At 34.2% G+C, this 8,095-nt stretch overlaps 1 protein-coding gene across 3 annotated transcripts in view; it reads right to left on the reverse strand.

Moving 5' to 3' along the window:
• Window positions 1-8,095, reverse strand: part of KIAA0319 (KIAA0319 ortholog) — a 143,186-nt gene that overhangs the window by 4,299 nt on the left and 130,792 nt on the right. The window lies entirely within an intron of this gene.

Below are 8,095 nucleotides of genomic sequence, written 5' to 3' on the forward strand. Positions count from 1 at the left end.
GCTAAACTATTTATGTTATTCCTTGACTGCCCTGTGTATGGGGTGGGAAAAGAGGAGAGGTGAGTTGTGATGTGTCGGCCAGAGCAAGATTTCTCACTGGAGGTTCAAAGTCTGAAGATTAGAGGAAGGAAGTGGGAGCAGGAGGAGTAACAGGAGAATAAATTATTGAATTGGACTGAAAAGGATAAAGGAGGAATAAAAAGTGGAAAGGAAAGAGAGGAGAAAAGAGGGAGAGAGAAAAGGAGGGGGAAATGAGAGTTCAAGCTGCTATTAAAAGAACCCCAGTGCTCCCTGAACCCTGAGAAAGGGACATAGCTAGCCATGCTTGGAGGACCACATGCTATATAAAGATGGGGAGACTTGAGAATGTTAGGCAGCAAGGAAAGAACCAGTAGTTAGGGAGAAATTGAAGATTAGAGAAAGGGGGACGAATTATTGGAGAAAATTGAAAAGGATAAGGTTAAGGGTATAGAAAGGAAGTTATATGAGGGTGGAATCTGTTTCATCTTCATTTTTGTATCTGCAGAACCTATTAAGATGTCACTTAAGCAACTGGTCCAAATCAACAGAGAACATTTAGGAATGTTTGCTAGCAAATATCATTAACTTTATTAACCGGCTCAACCTAATTGCAGAAATGACAAAAACAAGTCCCTGGCCAAATTCAAGTCACAAATCTGGCAAAAGAATGGTATTAAAAAACACTGGAAAACAGAAATAACTAAATCTGCCATAGCATCCATCTAATACCAAAAGCAAGCATTATATGTAATGGGGACAAACTAGAGGCCTTTCCAATAACATCAGGGGTAAAACAAGGATGTTTATTATCACCACTGCTATTTGATTTAGTGCTAGAAATGCTAGATATAACAAGAAAAAAAACTGAGGGAATAAATGTAGTCAAAGAAAAAAATTTCAATTTTTGTACAAGATATGATGATTTACTCAGAGAATCCTAGAAACTCAACTAAAAAAATTAATTGCAACATAGCTATAGCAAAGTCATAGGATGTAAAATAAATTCACATAAATCATGAGCATTTCTGTGTATTACAAATAAAACCTACTAGGAAGGAACAGAGAAATTCTATATAATGAGTGAATATTTAATAAGCCTACGTACCAACACATAGGAGCTATGGGAATATACCTATAAAATACTTCATGAAAAAACAGACCAAAATAGTTGGAGATATGTTCATTCCTCATGGGTAAGCCAAACCAATATAATAAAAATACAAAACTACCTAAATTAATTTATTTATTCATTGCTAGTGCCAATCAAACTACCAAAAGATTACTTTCTAGAGCTACAATTATAATGTAATACATCTTTAGAAAAAAGAGGGGTTGCTGCAGTAGATTTTATGTTTGATGATAACTTGGAACATCTGGATTCAGCAATAATGGACTAAAATGGTCAGCACACTCTTGAAGCATTTGAAAAAAATGCAGTTTATCAAGTGATGATTTAAAAAAAAAGCACACACATATACAAACAAACACACACACAATGTCCCCTCATAGCAGTGCACGAGATTCTTTAAAAGTACCAATGGGGTGGAAATTATTTGGTTAATACTTGTATTTTAAAATCCTGATTTAAGACAATTTAAACATTAACCTATTTTAAAAGATACTATATAAGATGCTGTTTTTTCAACGTTGTCAATTGAAATGCATGTATTGTTGTGAGTGTTGGGGTGGAAGGAAGGTAGAAGGGTGGGGCAGAAGGGATGGTCCCAGTGCCAACCAACCAGCCATGTAGGGTGTCTGTGGCTTCCAGCTAGGTGAGATAGTAAGAATTTGCTCTGATGTCAGGCCCTGGCTCCTTATTCCAGAAATACCTGGTGGAAATTGATTTTCATATCTTAAATTCTTTGTTTCAAATTTGAACAAATTTTGTTTCTGAAAAAAACCAAAGAAACACATCTGGCATGAGGTCAAAAGCCTCAAGAAAATCATGAAAACAAAGTAGGAAAGAAGGGGACCTGGTAGTTCCAAATATCAAATTATACTATGAAGCAATAATCATCTAAACAATTAAATACTGGTTCTAAAATAGAGAGGTCAGTCAGTGGAACAGATTAAGTACAGGACAAACAAAGCATATAAAGTGTTTGATAAATTGAAAGGCTTCTAAACTTTCCCACATTATCGGAAAAAATCATTTAAAAAATTAACTTGTTAAAGTAAGTACCTTGCCCAGAATCAGCCTGTCTTCCAATACTGCATATTCATATCCTCTCTTCCCTTTCTCTCTCTCCCCCTCTCTCTCTTGGGGGGGGGGGGGGCGGGGAAGGGGGGAAGGTGAATTAACAAAAATTGAAAAGTCTCCCATAATTTACAAACTTTCAGTTTAAGATCATTGACAAGGAAAGCTTTAAGCTCTAGTTTACATCTAGTTAAAGATTTTTACTATATTTGCATATAAATATTTTATAAACTGATCATTTTATTAGAGAAATATACAATGCATATCTCGAAATACATGTACAACTACTAATGCTTCAACAGTGGGGGATAGCTTATATTAACTGGCTAAATAAAACTTCACATTTAGTCAGAAGAAGGTTAAGGGTCAGTAAACTAAAGCAGTGGAAAAATACCTGAAGCATCAGCACCCCTTCTAATGAATAATTGTACTGAATAATGTGGTCAGTTTTTTAGTTTATATACAAAGCAAAGGAGAGCTGAATAGAAACTTAAACCCAAATGGCAGTCAAGAGAAATGTAAAAAGGTACACCATTGAGCAATCAGAAGTGACTTTATAAGAGTACATTCTAATGGGTGATACCAAGGTCCCTTCAGAAACCTAATGTCATCAAAGGTCAGAGAAGAAGTCAAACAAGACAGAAGCCCTGATACTGGTTTATATTTTAATAATCTTGAAAAAAGAAAGACAAGGGAGAGTAGAAGTATACAATGGAGGAAATAGAGAAAGGCTGGAGACTGATATAATCAGAGCACAAAGTAGAAGTCACTACAAACATATAAGGGATGAAGGGAGTGGGTACAACTTGAACCTCATTTCATCTGAACTAGTCAAAAGAGGATAGAACACACACAATACAGAGTTTGGTGTAGAATTCATTCAACTCAATAGGGAAATAGGAGAGATCAGGGAGAGGAAAAAGAGAGGAATAAGAGTAGGAGTAGATTTGGGGGGGAAGTCATAAGCAAAACAAACCCTAAGTTTGGAGAGTGGTATGTGAAGGTGTTTTAAATGGAAAGGGTAAAAAAAACATGATGAAGAAGAGACAAGAGAGGAGAAGGTAGAAGAGAACAGGATAAAGGGAAATATACAATAAACAACAGAAACTGCGAATGAGATGCATTCACCCATAAAATGGAAGAACAGAATGGATTAGAAAATAGAATCCAACAGTATGTTACTTACAAGAAAAGCACTTAAAACATATTGGTTCACACAGAGTTAAAATAAGTGTTGTAGCAAAACCTGTTATTCCTCAGCTGAATTAAAAAAAGAAGGGTTGCAGTTATTTTTTTTAAAAGCAACAGTAAAAATAAAATTAATTAAAAGAGAGAAACAGGGAAACTACATTTTGCTAAAAGGTACCACTGACAATTTCATTTCTTAACATACATATGCATCTAATGCTACAGCATCTTAAAGGAAAAGTTAAGTGAGTTACAAGGAGAAAGAGTAAAACTATAATACTGGGAGACCTCAATCTACCCCTTTTAGAGTCAGAAAAATCTAGTAAAAAAAAGATAAATAAGAAAGAAATTAAGTACCTAAGTAGAATTTTAGAAAAGTTATATATAAGAGCCCTCTGGTAGTCATTGAATGAGAACAGAAAAAACTATGTTTTTCTTGGCAATGTATGACATTTTCAAAAAACTGCTATTCAATGGGGCACAAAAATTCACAAATGAAAAAAATAGCAATATTTAATAATCCCTTAAAGTTCAAAATGCAATAAAAATTATATTCAAGAAAGTTCCATTGAAAAAAGGACTGAAAATCAACAAGACACTAAATAATCCTAAGTAATTGGTGGATCAAAGATTAAATCATAAATTTCATTATTTCGTTCATATTTCATTATAATAGAAAATTTCATTTAAGATAACTACAAATTTCATTATTTCATTCATATTTCATTATTAATAGACAATTTCATTAAAGATAACTAGAAGAATGAGACAATGTAACAAAATCTTGTGGATGTAGCCAAGGCAATGCTTAGAACTGAGAAGTTTAAAATTGATCTTGTATCACCTTCTTATTGATCATATTTATAATTAATTGATTTTGGCCCAAATCATGATTCTTTTTTTCTGAACATAGTCCAGAATTCAGCTGGCCTGTAATGATTTAAGTTTAGAAATCCAGTTCTCTTGCTAATCATGGTTCTATTCTTGCCTCAAGGAATTCTACTAACCCTGGGGAATGCAGCTTGCCATAAGGCAGTCAGACACCACCCAAGCTATCCTTTAAGGATACCTGGTTTGCTGTCCAAAGAAGTATGGACCTTCATCTCTGGCCTTGCAGGTGGACTCAAACAACTTCTTAGTCGCAGGAGGAAAAAGAGAGGGTTTTAGTTAGCCCCTCATTACCAATTTCCAACCAATCATATTGTATCCCATGCCTCAGCTACATAAGCAGTCATGTTTCCCTCAACCCCATGATGTCACTCTATCCTCTTCTATTTTTCTGTATTCCCTAAAACCTATAAAAGGGGAGCTATCCTTTTGCTTAGGGTCTTTGGCTGAAAACTGAGATAGGCACTGACCTGTCTTATTTTAAGGTTACTGGCCCTAATAAAATTGCCCAGAGAAACATGCCTCAGTTAACCTTTTTATTAAATTTCACTCACAACAGAAGAAAATATGTCTCTAAACATTTTCATTGATAAAAGAGAGAAAAAATAAAGCAACAAACTGGGCATTCAACCAAAAACAAACAAATCTAGAAACCCAGCAAATTAAAAAACCCAAATTAAACACTAAAATAGAAATATTGAAATCAAAGAGATTAAAACAACTGAAAGCAAAAAAAAGAATAAAACTAGAAACTGTTTTTTAAAGTAATAAAAGATAAATCAATAGATAATCTGATTAAAAGAGCAAATTAGCAGTATCAAAATTTTTTTAAAAATCCGTAAGAAAGAATAAAGGATGTCATTAGAAATTTTTGCCAGTTACATACCAATAAATCCAACAACTTAAATGAGAGAACATTTATAAAAATATGATCTAGATAAACAAAACAAAAAATGAGTTAGCACAATCTTAGAACAAACTGCACAAATCATAATTGAACTCCAAAAAGGGGGGAAAATCCCCAGGACTACTAGATGGATTCCTTAGCAAATTCTATCAAGTATTTGAAGAACAATCAATTGTATTGCACAAATTGTTTGCAAAAAAGCACAGGAAGGGACCCTACCAAATTCCTTGATTGCTAAACCAGGGAGAATCGAAACAGAGAAAGAAAACCATAGATAATACTCCTAATGAAGACTGACAGAAAAAAATTAAGTTAAATATTTTAAAAGAGGCTACTGTAATGTATCACAAAGATTATGGAGTAGGACCAGGATGCATTTGTACCAGGAATTCAGGAATGGTAAAATTGTATATCAATAGATGAAGTAAAAGCTTTTGACAAAATACAATACAATACCCTTTTCTGTTAAAACATACACACACACAAACAACACTCTAGGAAACAGGAAAAAAATGAACCTTTCTTTAATATGTTATAAAATATCTAAAATTAATATGGATGAACTAGAAGCCTTTCTAATAAGACAAAAAATAAAGCAAGATTGTTCATTGTCACCACTACTATTTAAAATAATCCTACGTTTAAATGTTATCTATAATTATAAAACAAGAAAAAGACACACAAAGATATTAAAATATTACTTTTTGAAGATGATGATGGTATACTTACACAACCCTAGAAGTCAACCAAAAATTTAACTGAAACAAGAACTCAAGCAAAATTGCAAGATATAAAATTTGTTGTCATTGTTTCATCAATTAGTCATATCAGACTTTTCATGACCCTATCTGGGGTTTTCTTGGCAAAGATTTAGTGGTTTGCCATTTCCTTCTCCAGCTCATTTTACAGATAAGAAAACTGAGACAAACAGGGTTAAATGACTTGCCCAGGGTCACACAGCTAGTGTCTGCGACTAGATTTGAACTCAGGTCTTCCTGACTCCAGGCCCAGTAGTCTGTCCACTGTGCTACCTTCCTGCCCTAGAGAAAACAGTTCTGTTGTAGCACCCCTTTAAGGAAGATCTTTTCTATTTCCTTCTCTTTGTTGTCCTCTTTCCTTTCGTTTGTCCTTAAATAACCTAGGGATTATTTTACTTAGTTGGATCTCTTTCTAAGGTTTCTATAAAATAGATTTACCCTCCACTGCTCATCTGTTCTGAAATAATATTGCTCAAAAACTTTTCATCATTCTTTGTAAGATTTTACAAATGTTACATTCTAGACCAGATATTTGCTGACTCCTACATACTATGATTTTCTTAAGAGCCCAAGATTGCATTAGCATTTTTTGGATGCTGCATTATACAGTTGACTCATAATGAGCTTCCAGTCACCTAAAAGTCCCATAAAAAAGAAAAAAAATCACTTTTCAGCCCCACTTCTCTCATCATTATAGTTGTGAAGTAGATTTTTTAACTCAAAGGTCAGACTTCACAGCTGTTATTATTAAATCTCATCTTAATAGATTCAGCCTAACATTCCAACCTGCCAAGATCTTTTTGGATTCTGAGTATGTCATCTAAAATATTAGCTATTCTTGATAGCTCTGTGTCATTTCCAAATTTGATAAGCATAATACCATCTATACTTATATCTTAGTCACTAATAAAAATCTCTCATCTCTGCCTCTCAGAATCTTTATCTCTTTTAAGTCCTAACGCAGTCATCAACTTCTTGAAGACCTCCATGATCTACTCAGCTAAAAATAGTCTCTGATTCCTCAAATATTCCTAGAGCATCTTGTCTGGATCTCTCCTTTGACTCCACCACACCCTTCCTTGTATTATACTTATTTTTTTCAATAAATGTTACATCCCCTGTAGCCCTAGATATAAAAAAATACACTTAGAGAGTAGGACTTTGTAGAGCCAATGCCTTGTACCAAGTAGGTGCTTAAATAAATTCTTACTAAATTCAATTTATTGAATTAAATAGCATTTTGTCAATCCATTCACTCACCCACCATTCATCATTTATCTACTGTGCTAGACATTGAGGGATATACAAAATTAAGATCAGGTCTCTGCTCTCAATAGAGTATGTATATACTCTGTGTTTTAAAAACATATTCTGATGTCTATTATAATGATTTGCAAATCTACTAGATTATAAGGTCCCTGATGGGAGGGCTCTAAGTTTTTCAATTTTTCAGCTCCAGAACTTAGCTCATACATAATATGTCTAATAAGTGCTCATTGAGATAATGAATGAACAGTAAGGAATTGGGAAGACAGTTCTAAGAAAGGAAATATGGGTAATCAACAGGTTTAATGGACACCAGCCATTCTTTTCTCAAACATACACACCAACTAAATTGCCCCATGTGGTTCTTCTCATGTTTTGGGGAATTATTTTTCAAACACACTACAACAAAACCATGCTAAATGTATGCTAAACAGGAATAAAGAGCACTTTCACATCATGTTGCTTTCTACGGTAGAAACAGAACACTAACTTCATCATTTTCTCATCAACTTGTATAACATAGAGCCGGAGCATTTTCAGAGCAATCCATATCATGGCAACCATCTCAGCAGGTGTTTGTGGGATCCAGTTCAGGGAACACTTGACCTTTGGCTGAGTGACTGTCGTTCTGATCTTCTCAGTCCAGCTTCTCCTTTCAGAAAGTGTCAGAGCCTAGTCATAATCTATATCAAAATTGTTTACTGGTATGATATGGACTGGCACCACACTGGTTGTGCTGCCACTTTTGTAGCAGCATAATTTCAAAAAAAAAAATTTCTTAAAGGTAAAGCCCTTCATATCGGCCACATGTGTCTGGCACAAGAACTTATGCTGTCTCCTGTGGAGAAATACCTCATGCTTTCTGTTCTC

This window comes from Notamacropus eugenii, chromosome 4 (genome assembly GCF_028372415.1).
Source record: "Notamacropus eugenii isolate mMacEug1 chromosome 4, mMacEug1.pri_v2, whole genome shotgun sequence".
Lineage (NCBI taxonomy): Eukaryota > Metazoa > Chordata > Mammalia > Diprotodontia > Macropodidae > Notamacropus > Notamacropus eugenii.